Here is a 21117-nt window from a genome sequence, read left to right as displayed (position 1 = left end):
TTTCCCGGAGTCCAGAATACTCGTTCATCTGGTGTTCTTAAATTACAGTTTGGTGTCTATCCTCTAAGGGTTGATGTGTTTGCTTTTACTTTTAGCTATTTTCTTAATGCTCACTGTACTAAATACTTAAGACAGCTCCTACCTGTTGCTTCAAGGCACATCTCACTTGATTGGCAAGAATCTCAGAATGTGCATGTGCACCCTAAGAGCATGTCTTGGCTGCTGGTCTTTCACAGAAATCTGTACCACATTCAACATGATCCACAGCAGCTGGCCACAGTTAGCATAAACTGTTTTTGTTATAATAATCATAATTAATGTTATTACAAGAGAGAGCTGCTAATCAATTTTGATTTTTAAGCCAAGTCACAGTGTAACAAGTGGTCTCACTAATGTAATATTAAATAAGTCAGCTCCTGAAACTTTATACTGAGATGTATTTTTGTGTTCTCCTTTTCCAATGTGTAGTTTGTTTCACCATGAGAAATCAACTGTTTTCCAGCTGAAGCTTCAGAACTTTCATTGCCTTTTTCATAAGGAACTTATTCTGTAGTCCTGGCGATATTTTGGTTTGTATTTATGACTGATGTTCTTACAGTTTTTTTTTTTTTTTTTTTTTAATTTGGGTTTCTGTACTTAATTGAAGTTGTGCTTTGCAGACTGCTGCTGTGTAACACCTAACAATTTCAGACTGATTAATTTTAGTGAAGGATAAAGTGATCCTATTGGTATGTTGTTTTTCTGAGGTACTGCTGGCAAAAGCTATGTAAATATAGCACAGGACTGCACTGTTTATGGCAAACTAAACTTCAGCATTTGTCAGCAACATGCCCTGTTTTCAATTAAAATAGAAGGGTTTCATGCTTCTGTGAATTGAGTTAATAATTAACAAAAACTAACTGGCAGAAGTAGCTGGGCTGGATTGAATGTATGTGGCAGAAGGCTCTCCAGCAGGAAGGAGGCAACCTTTGGAAGTGTTAGCTCTGCAGAGACTTGGAAGCTAGATAATTTTTTTAGCAGTGACTTGTGGTTTAAACCATGTCAGTTTTGTTGTTCCTTCTACCTACAGTGTGTCTCTCCAAGATCATAGCTGTGTATGATAGCACCCAGGCTGAAATGTGCTATGTTCTTGCACTGATGTCCCAAACCAGGAAATTTTAGGGAATTCATGGACCATGGGGGAAGAGCTTTATAAAGCCTTTGACTGGTGGAACCATGATTAAAAATTCTATGTTTCTAAGCTTTATTTCACTTCTATTTTCACCTTTCTAGCTTGTGTTTAATGTAGGTAGCCTCTGTAAAAAGGCAGACTAGGATGACCCACAGGTTTTGGGGGTAGGCTGAGCTAAAACAGTTGGCATCTTTGAGCTAGAGTGTGAGCTTAAAAGGAAGGAGGGTTCTCTGGCTGATGGTACATCAGTTGAGGGCAAGATATGTGTAATGGGTTGTCTTGGATTTTCAGTCTTCTAACAGATTCTCCTTGACCGGCCTCTGCATGTTGCTTTCCGTATTTAAAACATAAAAAAGCTTATGTTCTTCATTATCAAGGGCAGTGGAAATTCTGCAGAAATCTGGGACTAGAAAAGCAAAGCAGATGAAGTCAGTGGGTGGTCTGTGTTCACTGTGATGTCTAATCGAGTGTCTGGAAACTGAATTTATTGTAATCACTTCTGGTTTATAAGCATATATCAGGGTGGGAAGGGAGTAGGGGAAAGAGGAATGTAACAACTATTACTTTACTGAGACAATATGTTCCTACATGAACTGACTTTAAAAAAGAAAGTAAAGATGTTTCCAGAAAGGAAACAAGAAATAGTGTATTGTTAGGAATCCTATTATTTATAATTTTGCATCACAGCCCAACCCCAGTGCTTTTTGTGTCACTGTATTTAATTTCATCCTTATTCTTGCTTTTGTTTCTTATTTAAACTCATATGTTATGTATGTTTGGTTGCTTTAAAAAATGCTGACCAATGGTAGGTCAGAAGTTAATGGAAATTTAATCTCATTGTTGGGGAGGATGGGTGGCCTTTCCTTCTTTTTTTTGGAGGAAGTGCCTTTATTGCTGCACACCCCCAGCAGCACAGTGGGCTGCAGGGAGGACAGTTAGATGCAGCAATTCTTTGCATGCTCCCAGGCAGGTGTTCCTAGTGGATATGCCCTATAATCAACGCTAAATCTTTTGTTTTCCTTTTATTTTAGGAAGGACAAGGAAACCATTATTTTTAAAGGAGAGTGGAGAAAGCCATTTTGTATTTAATGTGTACCTCTGTACAGGGGTGCCATCGCTTTCCCTGCACAGCAAATGCAGCACTGGTGTCTCTTTGACCCCTTCAGTTCCCAATATGTGGATAGGGATTCTCCAGGAGATTTCCCTCCCTTCTGCCCAGATGTTCCGTGGAGGGGTGTTACCTGGAGATGCTAGTTGAAAACATTCCTATTTTATTCAACTGCTCAGCCTGATGGGTCTTGTGTGCTGGACACCTTTCCTTGCAAGGCTGGAGCCAGGCCTGGTGGTGCGTTCCCTTCTTGCTGGGTAGGTTGTGGGCAGTGCTGCACTTTCTGTCATGTGCAGCTTGGGGTGAAGAGGGGGGAAGGTTCCGCAGTATACAGTGCAAATACAGTCTGAGGTCTGCAGGGCAAGATCTGCTGTGCAGACTCCTTATAATTCCACATCTGCAAATGCCTGCTGTACTATATTACTCTCCAGATAGTTATGGCCTTCTGCATAGCTGGTTTTGTGTTGCTTGGCCACTGGCAGAGCAAGCATTCAGCTTAGTGTAGTTGTGATTAGAGATTTTTGCTCTATGGCTGTGGGTATTGCTTATGTTACTGACAGTTGAATCTGACTGCCTTGCAAAAATCATGATGTAGGAAGTTCCTCAGATAATGTAACATTGTTTCCTGTTTGTTCCAAAGCAAGAGCCAGGATTTTTTTGCTGCATACTCCTCTTTCCTTTTGTTTACTGGACAAAGCTGAATTGAATCAACAAATGTGACTACTTCACAGATGGGTGAGGCTTGTTGCAGGCTTGACCTGTTACAGGACCAATTCTATTATTCAGCTCCCTCCTGAGATTGTCTCAGGCATGTTAACATGCTTTTTAAAATATATTTTTGAATATCAAAGTTCCACAGCAAGGTGCAAGGCTGCTCAGAAACATGCAGTGCAGTGTTTTTGAAGCTGAGCAAACATTTCCAGCTGCCCATCAGCAAGTGGGAAAGACCAAGTCCCAGTTTTGAGACCATTCCTTCTGGGGCCTAGAGTGATGCAGAAGCAACTTCCAATTGCTTTGTGCTATCTTGTATACATGCAGGGCTGTGCCTGCAACCTGTGCTTTTTCACATTAGTCCTGCTGCATTTTAAAAAGCTCTTAAGAAGCACAAGAGAAGATATTTGCTGTCTGGAGAGCTGTTCCATTTCCCCTCTGTGGAAGCAGTGGCAGATAAGGTAGGAGCAATCCATACTCTGGAAGTAGGAGACAGGTCATTATTGCTGAACAACAGTAAATTTAATTCTAAATATAAACTTCATTTTCTTTGTAAAGGTTAAATGCCTATTACATATTCCTGCTAACACAAGATTTCAAGACTCAAATGTTTTTTTAAACTGTGCTGTGAATGAATTATATGCTGAGCTTTATGCTGTGGACTATATAACAGCTAATTCAAAGTGTCCCACTGCTTCTCAGGAGAGAACAAATCTATATGAAACCTTACATATAAATCTCCTTACCTCAGGTGCAAGGAGTTTTCTTTAATAAAAACAACTAGTAAGGATCTGTACTTTTTATGTCATACTATTGCATCTTAGAGTACCTTCTACAGTTTGAACATCTCCTTCCTTGCATAATCTCAGTTTTTAGCACTCTTTGTATCATCAAAAGGATAAAGAAGAGCCATAAGATGAATGAAGACTAAAGAAAAGCTACTTGCTGGGCTGTACAGTTTTTCCTACCTTGTGTGTTGCCACTGACTATAACAAATTTAGTTGTGCTCAAATACGTACTCAGGATAAATGCCAAAACTGTGGACTTAATCTAAGATGTATCTATGTTTGTTTCTTTTATATATAGTAGATGTTTAGTTAATTGAAGAATTAAGTGACTTTGCTTTCCACTGCTGTGGGTCTCTATTGAATTTGGAACAAGCTCAGACAGCCTGGAAGCATCCAGCCTTTGCTGGATCATAAAGCAAAGACCCTCCCTAGGAACAAAAATGGCCTTTCTTTCCAATACTACAGTGAGATTAATGACAGTGTCACTAGGGTGTTTTTTTCTCCCGTTGTTCTGTAAATCTTACATCTATTAGACTTAACTGCCTTTTAAAGAAAACAAACTCAAACTCAGGCTGCCTGAGCTCTCATGGGGCACCATTCTAGGGGCAGGATTTGGTTCACCTTTCACTGCACTGTGGATTTTGGGTGGGAGGTGCACACAGGATCAGGCAAACTGGCAGAGCTACTGGGGTTAGCATTTGCAGGAGAAAGGGGCCACCCATCAGCTGATGCTGCTGATGTAGTGATGGATTAGTGAACAGAGAAAGGTCTGCATTGTGCTAAAAATGGAAGGATTAGCAGCTGCCCTTGTTGGCTCAGGTCAGAGGGAGGGAGAGGATGCTGTATGAGGCAATCTAGTGTTGCACTGGTCTGTTCTAAATTCACTGTCAGCATCCACTGCTGTTACTTTTAAGACACCTTAAGAATACTTGCGATATTCTTAAATACCTGCAAAGAGATTTGTGGGTTAGTGTAAGTGTCTTAGATCTAATCATATATACTTATAAACAAAAAACATCCCACAAGGCTACTAAGATGCTTCATAGTACTGTAGAAAAAAAGTGATTCTGAGCTACTTGCCATTGGCCAGTATGCAATTGCTCTTGGCAAAAATTCCAGGTGTATTTTGATTTACGGAGAAAGGATAAACAAAACAATTAACCAAACTGAGCCAAAACTTAAGAGCCTCATTTCTTAACATGGAGCGCTTAAATGTGGAACAGCATCCTTTGTATTTCTTTAGTCCTATGTAGGTTAAGCTCCTATGATCATAACCAGGTTATTTGCTTCAATATGGAGCCAAGAATGAAATGCTTAAGTTGTTTGCTCAACTGTTTCAGTAAGGCACAAGACAGCTTACTCATCTGGAGAATTTTATTTAAAATTACCACAGGCACTAAAAGACTTCTGAATGTAGTTTGATATAAAAGAAAACAAACCTGCAGAGAATAGTTAAAACATAGAAGTACTGTTTAAAACATCCTCCCTCTTGTTTGAGACCAGACCGAATTCCTCATGTTGCCTCAGGGAACTCACCATGTGGGGTCTGCTCAGCCACATATATTTTGAACAATGACAGAGAAACTTTTGAAGACAAGAGTAGGAGTACTTGTAGCTTACTTGTCAGAACCATAATTTGTTTTGTTTTGTGTCACATAACTATCTGAAATATTTAGGATATCTGCCTGAGATCGGAAGAAGTGGCATTGTGGGTACATAGGGGAGTGCTGCTGAAGAAAACTGATGAGAAAAATTAGCTGGTATGAAAACATTTCTTTGCTTGTCCTCCGAGTGTTGCCAGAGATTCTAGGACAGAAAGAAGAATTTGGTTAAAGATCACTTCCAGTTTTCTTCTCTACCAGAAATGGTAGTCATCTTCTGATGACTCTTTTGAAGCCCTGACAGGGCTGAGATCTTATGCATTTTCTTTCACCTTCAGAACTATGACTCTGAAGAAAATTCTTAAGTAGTTTGATGGCAACAATTGAAATTTTTCAGAAGTTGATCAGTTCCTTCCTCTGAACACAGGTGGCAGCTGTTAGGATCGTTAAAAATGTGAATGGAAAGTAGAATGTTCTGAATTCATATCTAAGCATTTCACATAGCTGACCTAAGTATTAATGTGTATGAATCTTCAGTTTACTTTTGGTGTATGCCAGCCCTCCAAGTATAATTACTTTTAGTTAGTGAGTCATTTCCCTTGTTTGTGTAGGCCATTCAACAGCAAAAGAAAAGATATCTCAAACTGAAATTTCCATTTTTATCAAATGGGTTTCTGATTGAAGGATACCTAGCAACATTAACAATCCTCTCTTAGAATTTTTCATTTAAAATAGATTATTTTCCAAACATTACAAATTAAGTCCCTTGAGAATAAACACACATTTAAAGAAAACAAAATTGTGCTGCCTAAAAGGTCAATTTTGCTTATGTCCCAAGAGCTGATAAAGCACTGATGTAGGTGTCCTGCTTTTACTTTTGAGCTTGGTGTTCATGTTTTTCTGATTGGTGTTTATGTCCTAAGCCTCTGACAGAGCCCAGCCTTCATTTTGTTTGGCATTTAGCCTTGATGGCCTCTGAAGCTCCCAGCTATGAACAGGAAGTTTTGAAACAGAACCTTGAATCCCTATCTCTACTTGTTCAATGCAAAAGCCTTCTAAGAAGTTCATATCAGCACACATGGGCCTTCCTTTTCGTTACTTCTCATTTGTAAGTCTTTCAGAAAGCTGTGGAGAAGCCCTTTCCTGCCTGAGCATCTGCTTTCAGACTCCTGCATTTGTGATGCATCTGCGGTCTGTATGGATACTTATGCTGTTGGTTCGTGCAACAAACAAGTGTACCAACAGTGGGCATGGGAAAGTTCTCTGTACTCCAAAAGACTGCTTCCTCTGGGAGTGGTATACAACTAATGCCTGTGGGGTAGAAAGACATTTAAGAATTTTCTAGCTTGGGGCCATAGTGTGAGTGTAAATAGATTTCCTCCAGGCTGCCTGAGATGAGCAGTACATGAACTAAAGGTAGAACCTTTGACAAAAAAAAGCGGTAAAGAATGACAGAGGAAGGAAATATAGAAAATATTCTAGGGACCTAATAGAGTTTGTGCTCCCCTCCAGTTGTATCAAAAGTAATCCTCTCTTTGATATATATGCTAAACTGGAACTTTAAAGATGATGTAGTAAAACAGATGGGTACTTCATTGAATGGCAGTGCTTTAATGCTCTTCGTTTATCAACATATCACCATATCAACATCTGCACCTTTCACACACGGAGTAAGGCAAAATACATAAAACAGAAAGCCTGTATTATAATTACAGACAATGAGTGCGCAGTCTTTTTTTGTTACCAAAGACTTGAGGCTGGAGACTGTCCTCCACTATTTGGTCTATATCTCAACACTGACATTCTTTAGAGAGCTTAGTTCAAATGCTGTTTGAGTTCTAGAGATGGTAGCTAGCACTAATGAACAATGCTACTGGAAGAATCTGGCACAAATTCAGGTATGCAGGAACTTAAGACTGTTTATCTGAAAGCTTGTATCCCCTTCACTTGTGTTCTGAGTAGCCTTGGCTGGCAACCAATCAACAAAGCAGAATTTTTCACCAGTAGAATGCTAGAGGCAGGGATCTGTTTTGCAGACAGGGAGGAAACAAGATGTCATTGCTGAGCCAGGAAGAGAGGAAACTGCTGCTGTGATGAAGGAATACAATCAAGTCACATATTTTTCAAGATAACAGCGCAAATGCAAACCTAGGCATCTCTGCAACCTGAGAAATGCTGAAGAGTTTCTCTCTGGCCAATTTTATTACTGCTTGCCTATTTTCTTAGGACTCTATTCTTCTTGTGTTTGCTTGCCTCCCAGCAAGTCTACAGACAGAACGAAGTTATTGCTAATGGCTAGAATTTGTTTGGCTTCAGATGCCAGTAAAGGACACAGTGGTAGAAAGCTGGACTCACAAAGCATAGGAATCAATATAGCCTTCATTTCTCAGTAAGAGGACAGATTTGAGAAGTACACACTGCTTGAAAAAGGAGGCAAAGTGTAAGAAAAGACAGAAACATTGGTGCTTGAGAAATGGAATTAAAGCATTAAAGTCTATCTTGGCTCAGCTGTTGACTTGCTGTGTGGCCTTGGACAGCCTGGTTTATAAACCAGGGTGGGGAAACTGGCAAAGGGACATCAGAGGATTAAAAGATGTTTACGAAAAGCTTTGTACTCACATCATTTTATCTTTTCAAAGTGTTTATTAATTTTGAGCTAATTGCTTACTCCAGTGAAGCAGCGTTAAAGTTTTCTCAACTGGATTTGCTTCTTTAAAAAAATAATAATCCTATATAGACCTAAGATACAACACTTCCCACAAGTTCTGTTTAGTTACAGAAGTGTTAATATCACCTCCTGGGTATAAAAATATTGGAATCCCAAGGGGAGAGAAAGCCCTTAAGGGATAGTTGTCCCATGAAGACTTCCACATGACTGTATTTGTAAACTGTGCAGTCAAGCAAATATTTGATTGAGAAATAAACTTCATGTATGCCTACTAAGTCTTTGTCATTTTGGTTAACAACTTAATGACATCTGTGGCACAGAGAGCCAAAGAGTATTCTGCAACAGGTATTTCTGGCTTTTCCTATATAGGAATAGAGCTGAGAGAGGGTACTAGTGGATAGTACAGCCCTCAGGCATTACTGCTTTTCTTTTGAGAGATGTGTTAACCATCACTACAGTATGAAACAATTGGCTGTTGCTGATCTAAGAGTTTATGCTGAATGATTCTGTTGCACCCACTTGTCTGCATGGCCTGGTTGTGTTCCCTGGGAGACAGATGGCTGAACCACCCTGGTGCAAAGACCAGATGAAAAAAAGAAAACAACTTGAAGTTGTGGTGTTCACTGGTACTACAGTGAACAAAATGCAATAGGTCAAGGGGCTGAATACAGTGCAGAAATAAAAGTGTATTGTCATAAATATGCACAATAAACATTCAAGAGAAACAGATTCCTTCATAAAGAAGAAGTCTTTGAAGATGTTATGAGTAGTTATATAAACAGTCTACAGTAAAGATGATGGCATGGACATGGGAGAACAGTCATTGCACATACAAACTTAAAGAGAACCTCTATAGCTGTGAAACATATTCTTCTGTTTGTTTAAATGGTTTATGTTTTCAGGAGCTCTGGGGGTCCACTACTGTCAAATCTGAACAGAGCTGCTAGTATTTTCCATTGCTAATTTCATTGTATTACTGTTTGCTTTTGCAGGGCAGTTCTTGAATATTCAAGCAGTCATGTGATATGTTTTTAGATGGCTGGAGCCCTTAATAGCTTCATAGCAGCTTTACATTTCATTAACTGTATAACAGCAAATCCATTTTCTTTAAGCCTAAGAGCAAACTAGCAGGGCTAGGGAGGCCAGATCAATGGGGGAGAAAAGTACACCTAGGTTACTTTTTTTGGATTTGTCAGGATTGCAACACATCAGACTCATTTGCTTTGGTTTGGGACCCACATTCAGTGTTGATGAATAGATACAAACAATCTGATCTCCAGGGATGGCTAAAAAGCACAACAAACTAGAGACACAAGCGAGATCTGTGAGACAAGCAGCAACTTTGTAAACTAGGTTCCTGATACCAAATACTGACCTTGAGGCACTTAATCCTGGAAACACCGGCCAAATGTCACAAAATCATGCTTCTTTCAGAAAATGGAGCCTATACTTTTAAAACTCTAATGTGTAGTGATGGGACCTATAAAGAATCCCAGATATTTCTACTGTAACATTAATGAGCAAATCACTTAATACTGGAGAAGACTGTCTTAATTTTTGTCTCATTGCCCTTTCTTCCACAATCAAGGTAGAGAGGCTTGAGATGAAATGATGACTAGAGGAAGAACGCTCTCTGCTTCTGTGTCTACAGCCAAAACTTTCGTAGGAGAAAGTACCTCTTGTTCTTGACTCTCATTCCTGCAAGTAAGGTGTCCTTTCCCTAGAAATGTTTTTCAGTTGGTTTGAAGTGTTTCCCTCAGGCACTTTTACTTAGTGCCTGTGTATAAATGGACGAAATATGTTCTTAGGTTGTTAATTCAAGTTGCTGTGGGCATGAAGGGTATGAGATCTTCACAGTTCAGTGGTTCTGAAACACAGATTGAAAGATTATTATGAGGGAAATGTGGCACTTGCATTCAAGAGCACTGTTGAGTCGGTGTATCAGCTAATGCAGGGGTATCTCAAACTTCTAATACCTTTTCCCTGTTCTCAATTCATTAAACGAGGAGAAAGATTAAATAAGACTAAAGTGGAGCATAACATTCCCATTGGATGTATGTACTGGATTTCTGTAACCTGAGCTGTCCCTGGACTGTTTCTTCCTGCCCAACAGGCGCCAGTAAGGTTTAAAAATCTGCTTCAGAACATCCTGCCAATGCATTGGCATTTCTCAGATTTCAGACGATCGATTTCAATGACTGTGGATCCATAAGAGAGCTACAGGATTTAATGAGACAGAATTTAGATGTGCATTTATTTACTTAATCAGCATGTCCCACAAAGAGCTGCTGAACCTCAGTCTTGCATGCAAACTGCCAAATGGTTTCTGCCACTGCTGCCAGCCTGATTGGCACTCACCCTACTGTGGAGGAAGAAACCTAGCCAGTGTCTGTGCTGGAGAGAGATTCTAACAACAATAACCATTCCTATCTGTTGTATAACCAGTGGTACTAGATGCTGTAATAGTTGGGCTTAATAATCCAATTAAATGAAAAACCTATTTGGGTGTGCATATGTTTGGCTTAGCATTCAGCACTAAAAACAAAGATAATTGTTTTTCTTTCTTTGTAGTTATCAGTAAAAGCTCTAGCTCAACAATATATTTGCATTATGTATAGGTGATGTATAGTACCAGCTCAGTAATATTTGCAATATCTTTGTCTTAGCAAAGCTCTCAAGAAGAAATTTCAGGTGTGATGTTCTCAAGGTCTTCCTATCTCAGCAGGACAAGGCAGAGCAATTCACGAACAGAGTAAACTATAACCTTTACAGAGAAGAAAGAAACTCAGATGTAAGCCAGAACCTGTCACAAGATAGTAACATGAACATTACTTCTTTAGCTCTCCTGTGAAAGCAAAAGTGCTCAAGGAAGGTGCTGTCATAGTGACTGGAACACCTGAAGGTGAAAAATCCCGAATCCTTCCTTTTCCTGCCTTGTATTTATCTCCTGTTGACCATTACTAGAGAAAGCCAGCAAGGGCAGGGATATGTTACACCATGACAAGAAAAAAAAAAATAAATGCAGAAACAAACCCTCACCTGGATAGTGTTCCTTTCAGAGCTGGTATCACCTTGACAAACTTGTATGCAGTTTCTGTCTATTTAGCATACTAGAAGCTAGTGCATAGCTAATACATATAACCAGAAGCTATTTTCCTCATGTTTTATTTCCCTGAAGCATATACCTCAGGTGGCTCTACTCTGTTTCAGCATGAAGACTGCCTGTGATAAAATGAGCTGCCACACCCACATTCCTGTTATTATATAACTTCTTTTCCCCTCAAATATTCCCTCCTTTTCTACCCTTTGTGTTCCATTTGGGTAAGTAGTTAGTATTTAAATATATGCCTTCTATTTGTTTCTTTCCTGATAGAGATCTTGGGAAGCAGGTTTTAGAGTACATAGCTATTATCAGATGAGAGGTGCTGACGATTGGGATGATAAAGCAGACTGAAGATGAACAACTCAGCAACATGCAAGATGTGTAGATGCTTCAGCCATGAGCTTTAAAAAAAAACAGATGGATGTAGAGACTGAAGAAACAGGGATACTTCAGATTTCAGGGCATGTGTATTGAGCTGAGTTTAGAGGGTGCTTTGAGGCAAGGTCAGGGACTATAAATCAGAAACAAAGAACTGAAGAAGCTGTTGAACTGAAAAGCAAAAGGGCAGCAAGAAGGACTAAGAGTGTGAAACAGGTTGTATGTGCTCAGGACAAGCTTAGGTTTGGAAAAACAAAGTTTTAAGGATGATGAGTTGTGTATGGGAGGAAAATAAAGGTATAAAGGTGATTGAGGCTGAATATTCAGACTGGGAAATGTTAGGAAGTTCTGAAGAAGGAGCAGGGGGTATATTTGATGTCATAAACACTCTAGAATGGAAGATAGAGACTGATAGGCAAGAGAAACAGGTCTGGGCTTTGGAACATTTTAGCTAGTAGTATGTGAATGTAACATATGCTATAGTATTATACAGTCAATAAGTGTACAGAGGCTAGACTTATACAGATGTTTGATTAAGTAAAATTATTGCAGTGAAAGATAATAATAAATGAAAATACTCACTGATTCTGAAAGCTCACAGTAAAAGTCCACAGAGGAGCAATCTCCAGGGAGATATCCTTCCTTAGTGGCAGTCAGACCTTAAATGGGGTCTAGGAGTGGTGCAGCCAAGCTCCACCCCTTCCGGTACCACAGCTGAATTGCCTTCACCTGTGTTCCCACAGCTGACTCATTGCTTGCCACAGGTGGTCAATCAGGGGTTCAGGCTGTGATCACAGCCCCCACACAAAACGCTATTTAAACTACACTTATATTTTATGTATTCAGCAACTGAAATAAGAAGAGGTAGCAAAAATCCCTTGTGTAGTTGGATAGACCATCTTCATTCCCTAGTTCATGCATAGACAATCCAAGGAAATTATAGAAGTTAATCTCAGCTTCACTGGAAATAATGTTTCAGGCAAATGTGCTCCAGTAGTTCAATTAGATAAATCCTTCCAGAAAAATGAAAACAAAACTTAGGCCTTGTAACAGGAAAAGTAAAATTTACTGATATGCTGCATTGAAATTACTATGTCTAAATAGTAACTAAATGGTAAGCTATGTTCAGGTTACCCTTCAGTCTCTTATGGAGATGCCAGCTACTAGCCAATGTCATTAGCTAAGAGCATATTATCATTTAATAGGAAGTCTGCCTAATTTGCAGCATATTTCACTGTTTTTTAGGAGAGCACTGTTGCTTAGGGAAGAATGGTTTGTGGTTAAGTCCATTACCATTTGCCTTACTCAAGACTGCAAGCCTGTCTCCATGTGAAAGTTGGTGTCTTTGCTGCCTGTAACCCAGTTTCTGAACTCTTGTTGGGAGAGAACTGCTGAGGTAAATATCCTGGTAAGTATGCAGGTGAGCACATTGTCTCACTGCTTGCACTCAGCCTATGACCAGTGTGGTCTTCCCTTTTTTACTTAAGTTGTAGTTTATTCACCTCAGGTTTGTTTACTCCTAACAAGTAGGCTTATTACTTGTTAGTTCATTGCTTATGGATTGTTTGCATTTAGGTTAAAGTAGGTTTGATGGAAAATTATACCCAATTAATAATCTTCACATAATTAACTGATTTGCTAACACCGAGTTTGCTACCTGCTCACAAAATTTGACATACAAGAATATTTTTATATTATGTAGGTTCCGATTATGAGCAGAGGAGCTTCACAGAATCACAGAGCTTCAAGGAAGTTCAAAACGTACATGACTCTGGAACGCATTTGGCTGAGCTATGGAATAGCCTGCCATGTTTCTGGAATAAAGAAATAGGCTTTATGTTTTAAGTGGGGAGAAAATGAATAATTCAACAACAAGGGTCAATTTGTCCTGCCAAGAAAAATCTACTAGAAAGGAAGTACACAGAGTTATAATTATTTGCATTGTAGATAATAATATCAATTATAGTTTCCAGCTGGAATCAAGTTTCCATACTTCTGGCTTCTGTACAATCACAGGGTAACAGTTTCAGTCACAACAAGTTTGAGCCAAATAAAGACAAAGCTCAATTAGTGAAACAATATAAATTTGCTGAAGCATGCGGTTGGACAATTAGAGACTGCTGTTTGGATACAGTTACATATGGCAGTTTGGTGACAATCAGCAGCACTAACAGCACTTATAGTTGATGTCATTTTGCAAACAAAGAGTTGTAACCCATTGCAAAAAAACAGTTCTAAGCAATGGGATTGCCTTGGGAAATATCCAATGGGAAATATCTGCCTAGGATTAAGCATAAAGGTACAAGTGAAATTGCCATCTGATTACTTTCTCATAAACTGTGGTACCAGCTCCTTTCAAGAGCCTCAGCTTCTGGAATTAGAGCTGGCATAAAAATTGGATGGTAGCTCTGCCCTTTCCCCTGGGGGAACTACCTGCACCCAGTGCCAGCAGGGTTGGGGCAGCCAGGTGCATGCAGGTGGGAGCAGCCTTCAGCTGCTCTCCAGTAGAGATTGAGGATTGGGCTGATTTGTAGCATGGGCACAGGCACAAGCAGGTGAGGCAGTCACACCTGCTGCCTACTGGGAAACTGCCTGGCATGGAGCCCTGAACACCATTCTGGTGCTGCTGAATTTTAAGGTGAATGCCCTTCAGAGGGAGCAGCAATCCTGGCTTTCTAAGGTTTACTCCTATTCTGCTTTCCTTTTCCTAGTTTTCCATAGTTTCCTCTGTCTTTCCCCACTCCTTTTCTCTTCCTTTGAAAGTACTTCTGGTTCCTCCCACCTCTGAGTTTCAAAATTGCATTTTGTCCAAGCTGAAGAGCTTTGTGCTGCCTCTGTTCCAGATGGAGGACTTTCTTTTCCATAGGACTCAGTGGTGAGGCCCTCACAAAATCTAGGAGGAACATATCAGATTGAAAACAGCAACCCCCCTTTTCATTGGTGAAAATACTGAAACAGGCACATCAGCTTGCTTGGGAGGGATGTCAAGTGTTCATGCATGTCACTGATCTCCACAGAGATGACAAAGGTCTTAGCCCATCTTATACAACTGATTTGAAAGAATATGTGTAATTCAAATGGCTCTGATGGTCTCACCAATCTGCACAGATGGTTAATGACAGTTCTCAAATCCTAAGAAAACACAAGCATGTGTCACTCAGTGGTGGAACAGATGAAGGTAAAATGGGGAGTGGGGAAAAAAAGAAATAACAGTACATACAACTGTGGTCAGCACTCTAGAGTAGTTGTCTTCTTTGTCTTAGGAAGACAGCTTTTTGTTTCTTTGTTTTCCTGAGGCAACATCTACAAACCCTTACAGGTGGCAGCAGCAGAGCCAACCAAGGGCTTGCCTTCCTCTTGTGCTACCTGACTGCTGGTAGCAAGAACATTGGCTCACAGGACACTGAATCCTCTTCATGTACTCTGTTGATGATACATGCATAAGCTTCTTTTCTAGGACAGTATTTCATCATTATGGACTGCTATTTTAATAATTGAGTGTCAGGTGGATAGAAACACCTTATGTTTTCCTTTTCCATCTGGTAGGAGAAGACATAACCTTCTCTTCCACTTCCTACCCTTTAGGAATAGGAAACATCTATTTCTTCTGCTACCTAAAGGACACAGTGAGAGGCCTGTCCTTATGTTACCTAGTCCAATTGTGGTCATCCCAACAGGTGGATGACCTATTTTTATCTCCCATTAATGCACCCTCTGGGGAGGCTGGTGATCTGACTACCTTGCCCCTCTCAAGGGAATCATGCATGCTCCCACTTTCAGATTAGATCTCAAGACTTGGACTGAAGAGTTTACTGGCAGGGTTAACACAACAGGACTGACTGGATTTGGCATATACACACCCTTTATCTCTGTTGTGACAGCAGCTAATTAAAGTGACTCAGAAAACAGCTTCTCCAAAATGAAGTCATGTTTATTTGCCAAAGGAGCACCCACAGAAGTGCTCAGAATGTCCAAGAGCCTTGTAGCTTCCCTTGACCTGCTTGTGGGTCCTGCCCTAGGTGGGCAGGGAGGCTGTCTGCTATGCTACCTGTCTGCCAAAAGCTCCTCTCTCCTCTGCTGGTGCTTGCCAAGACAGCACCTTTAATCTCCAAACTCCTCCTTAATTTTAAGAAGCAGAGGCACTGACTTCATGAAAGGAATGGGCCTCTTTTCTCTGGTCAGACTCACATAGCTTCTTTCTTAATCAACTCCCATTGACAGTTTGATTGCGTTTTCACTTCTGGTGCTCAGCAAGAAGAAGACATGGCAGACAAAATGAGATATATGCAGTATATGTCCAACAGTCTGCATTTTTGTCACACAACTGAGATATGGCAGGAAGAAGAGGATGCTTCCCTTTCTTAAGAGGATGTGGAAAAGCATATTCTAGAGCCATGCAATCAATAAAATCTCCTGAAATGAGATCTCCTTCCACTTATGTTCACTTAAATGTCATTGAGCCAGATGGACTCTGTCTCTATGCAGTCCTTTAGAAAGATCTGCAAAAGGTCTGCCAGAGCAGCACAGCTATGCAGGAGGAACTCCTAGTGAGTGAGTGCCATTTCCACTCACACAGCACAGGTTCCAAGGGGGCTGCAACAGGAAGAGCAGTGCTAAATTACAGTCACCAAGGGGTGCGGAAGTACTCAGGACTGTTTGTAAGATGAATATCAACCTCCTGTATTTATGATTTCTCTAAAAGATGTTAGTGTTAGTGGTGGATGTTTGACCGCCATAGTTTTGCCCATTAGCGAGCACAGGAACCGAAGAGAAACATCCACTCCCTGATTAGGAATATAGGGTCCCATCCCTAATTGTTGCACAAATAAAGCTAATTGTGGTACAAAAAAGGCAGTGCCCAAAAGAAAACATACAATTTCCTGTATGATTTCTTCTCCACGTGAAGAAATTAGGACTGAAACTTAATGTGGTTATTGCTGAAACTGCTTTGATGACTGGAACTTCCACCCATGGTGAAGCAAGCAGGTCAGAGGCTATGACTTAAAATAAACATTCCTGAGCTGAAGAAAAGGAAGACTAATTATCTTCCACTTGCAGTTCCTGTGTAATCCTGTGAGGCACAGGGACACAAATCTGGAGAACCAAAATTTAGAAATATTTCTGGATTTATTAAAGGAAGCAGTAAGATTTACATTTTCTGCCCTTCTTATTTGGTGTGATGACTGAAGGAAGAAGATCAGAATAAATAGCTAGACAAAGATATCTCCATTCACAGGATAAGAAACACTACAGGCCAATAGCATGGCACTGGTGATGCTGCATTTGAATTCCCAAGACTAATTTCATGTATACGTTACTTCATGTTAAAGAAATAATAAATTATAAATTATTACAAATGCATTTTCTTTATTCTTCTAAACTTACTCCTCAGGTAGTTGGCTCATAAGTGTGTGGAAGGAATGCTTTACCCATATTAAAAGTATTACCTTAGTCATTAAAAACTATTAGTTTGCATAATTTCCCTTTACAAATATTTTTCTTTTTCTTTTTTTTTTTAATTTTTATTTTTTCTTTTTACCATTTTTGGCATATTTTTATTGCTTACCCTTTTTTGTTGTTGTTTGTTTTTTAACTGTTAATGACAGGTTTCAAAAACAAACATTCTTCTTCTTCTTCTTCTTCTTCTTCTTCTTCTTATTATTATTATTATTATTATTATTATTATTATTATTATTATTATTATTGTTATTATTATTATTATTATTGTATTCTAGTCAGTAATAAATGCAGTTCATTTACCTCCTCTCCATTTTTAATTTCACTGCCTGCAGTTTTGGGCATAGAGTATACGACAGCTTTCATTTGAGTATCTCAGCTATTTCTGTGTACTTTATTTAGCTGTTAGTTCTGTATGCATGCTATTAAAATACTTAAAATTTCTTCTGTCACTCACAGTCACCACTCTCCTCAAGATACAGTACAGCACTGGGGTAGTCTTTGCATCATTTTTTTTTCTAATACTTTCACTGGATGACTGAAAATCCCTAATTTATTGAGATGATAGGGGTTGTACAGGATCTCCTCAAGCCCTTTTGGAAACTAAGGCTCTCTGGGGAAGGTGGTGCCACTGAGAGAAGAAGAGTTTAAAATGTGGAATAAAAATATAAGAATAATTACTTTTAGCTACCCTATACCTAGAAGACCTAGAAGAGGTTATATACATTTATTTGTAGACAGCAGCTACTCTGTGCTGGGGTTGCAGTGTCTGACTGAAACCTCTCAGGATTCTTTGGGATTGAGGAAAAGGGAGGGTATTACAGGACCACAGGCTTGTTTCAATCTCAGTTTGTGAAGCAAGGCTTAGAGGTTTCAGTTTCTTTGAAATGAAATTTTTAGGTGTTGGAATATGATGTGCTAATGTATTTTTTGTGGCTTGCTTTATCCAACTAAAATGTCACTAAAATTTGAACTCTAAGGTAGTGCTCCTGAATATTAGCCCTTAGCTCTCTACTTCTGGAGAAATATCTTCTCACACTGTAGGGTTTTTTGTTTTGTTTTGGTTGTTGGGTTTTTGTAATTCAGGATTTTTTTGTCATTATAAATCCCTTATGAAGTGGCCTGCATTTTTGTATCCCTGTTTCTGAGCAGCTGTACAAGTATTCATTGCCCAAATATTATGTGTTGCTGTACAGCAAAGATATTTTGATTTTAGACCTTTGTGGTAGCAAGGTTGGACTAGATGATCTTGTAAGTCCTTTCCAATCTTGCGACTGCATGATTCTATGATTCTTTGGATTGAGTTGCTTCTGTACAGTAGAAGCCTCATGCTTAGACAAGAGAAACTGAAAGTATAAGGTGGAGACACAGTGAGTGGAGCTTTTTGCAAATGCTCTTTCCTTTACTAGTAATGAGATATACTCAGTGTATGTGTGTGAGAATGAGCATGTATGTTCATAAGTCTGTTTGTATTTACACATTATAAATTATTAATATGTTAAATAATTCTTTTCTTGCTACTGTGTGAATCTCCAAATGAGAACAGTATGATTTCTATTCTAACAGGATTTATTGCCACTGTGAAACTGCTAATAGTAATTGGAGGAAGATGCTGTTCTACTCTTTACAGATGTCCTTTACAGCCTGCAGTGTATTAAAGTTGTTATGGTTGTGGCTATGGTCCCATAGTAAAATCATGTACTTGTACATATGTACATATTATTCACTTAATATTAATATACAAGGCAGACAGTAAGGGATTTTAAAAGATTTATTTCCTTCCTTGTGCGAGGAAACTTATTTGTCAATCATTAACAATAATAAAAAAATCAAAGTAATAAAACATTATGTAATAATAGACTTGAATAGTTAATCTGACCAGATGTGTCTGATGAAACACACTCTTACTCTTATGAATGAATGTTTTCTGTTTGCCTGAAAGACATTCCAGTTTGGCTTGTTGAGTTTTTGTTTGTTTGTTTGTTTTGTTGCGTTTTTGTAATCCCATTGTCTGTGTGGGAAAAAGTACTGTGAAAGTACTTGGGAAACATAATGTAAATAGTTACATATCTTTTTTTCTTTGTTGCTATAGAAGTAAGCAATTTTAACTAATTGTTATATATAAAGATAGGCTAGTAAATAGTCAGTATGTCCCTAGGCATTACTTACACATACTCTGTGTGAGAATGTTGCCAAAAATCTTGTTCATTTTAGTGGTCTTTCAGTGATGGTGTGTCAAGACCATCATGTGAAAGCTGCTCTTCATTGCCTCACATCTGTTATGAGAAATATTACTTTTCTAATAAATTTAACTTCTAGACTAAGGATTATGATGTCAGTAATAGCTTTTGTTTGTTTATTTATCTGTTTATTCATTCATTTTCAGAAGTTACCCACCATGATACCGCTAAATATTTTGGAGCTAGTAGTACTGGAAGAAGTAACACAGACTAAGTTCACATATTTTCCATCTCTTGACTTTAAAGACTGCATTGCCTGGACAGGCAGATCACATCTTGGAAGCAGTTCTTCATGCCTGTTAAGTAACAGGTTTGTATGTTGTAAGTATATCCATGTTGTAATGATCTTAGTCTTACACTTCATTATGATGTTCTTGGTGATGGAATTCAGTGTGTTTTAGATATTAATCTAGCATGTTAGAAAAGATTCCTCTGCAGTGAGATTTTGCATCTTCCAATTGTCCTGGCCTGCATGTCTGTTGTATTAATGATTTCCAAAGCCCCACTTATGTCCCTTGCCAGTGTATGGATTTTGACAAGTATGGGAGGAATTCAGGAGGTACAAGAAACATGGCAATATATGAACCCCATTGTTGTTTGTGTAGTGTTCTTAAATTTATGTTTATGAGATTATTGTAGATTGTCTTCCCTGTAGATTAGGGAAGCATCTGCAGGGCAGGGAGAGCAGTTAGTCTGTCTCTGTGAGATATGAATAAAGTTGAATTCCTACAGCTCCAGATCAGTAAAGAGGCTCTTCTGATCTTCAGGTGCCTATCAGACCTTACAGGTAGTATTTCCTTTTCCAATAAAACTATAGTTATTACTGACATGCCTAGTTCTTTCTGTCAATGGGCGTATCATAGGTAGGATCTAGCCACATGCCACAGGAGTGTTTGTTCTACACATATTTTGTTTCTAGGTTTAAACATTAACGACAAAACATGTTTATGCCCTGCTGTCTTTATATGAACTTGAAAATATATTACCAAATATGTATTACAACCTTTATGAAATACTCAGATGTATCATTACTTACACCACCCTTGTCCCTCCCTGCATTTCAACTGCACCAGTGATGGTAGGAAAAAGCATGTGCTGAGAGGACAAAAGTGCTTTTGGCCATTTTGTGGCTCCAGCTCTTACTCCAGAAGGAGAGAATGTGGATTATGCTTTTGGTAGTGCTTGACTGTACTGACAAGAAACATTCAGCTGTAAGCACTTTTGAATATAATTTAATTTGTGACTTCTTAGTTTACCATAAAAATAAGTCCAATTCAGGGATGGTGGAATGGACCAGCAGCCTCACCCCACAACTTGTGCTGTGCTACAAAGACATATTGGGGAGAAAATACTGACAACAGTGAATCCTTTAGGGGCCTTGTATACCCCAGTGAGTCAGACGTATGTGCTGTAATAAAATGTGGAGGCATCAGGCAATGGGAACTGCCCACTTTGACATTCACTGCTGTCCTTCATGTGCCAATATCCTCATAAATATTTCCCACGGTTGAGTGAGGTATTAATACCTGCAGAGAAGAGGAGCAAGACATTGTGGGAAAATGTGTCATGTCACATACCTGGCACATCTGAGGTAATACTTATGCCTCAGATAACAGCAACTAGCACAGGGGAAGTGGGTTGAGCATGTAAAATAATCACTGTACCCTGAGGTTCTCAAACACTCCTGTGATTAGTTATGCCCACTGTTGAATCAGGCAAGGATTAGAGAAGAGGTGTTGCTGGCACATCTACAAAAAAAGAAGAAAAAATAAATAAAAGTCAACCAACAGTGTTCACAATAAAAATAGCAAACTGAAACTCTTCCAAAAAATACAGGTGTGCGAATAATTCTTGCTGAAGGAAGGTATAGCGCTATTTACATTGCTGCAGTT

The sequence above is a fragment of the Coturnix japonica genome, chromosome 3, assembly GCF_001577835.2.
Source record: "Coturnix japonica isolate 7356 chromosome 3, Coturnix japonica 2.1, whole genome shotgun sequence".
Classification (NCBI taxonomy): domain Eukaryota; kingdom Metazoa; phylum Chordata; class Aves; order Galliformes; family Phasianidae; genus Coturnix; species Coturnix japonica.
Note: the sequence above shows the minus strand (reverse complement) of the source record.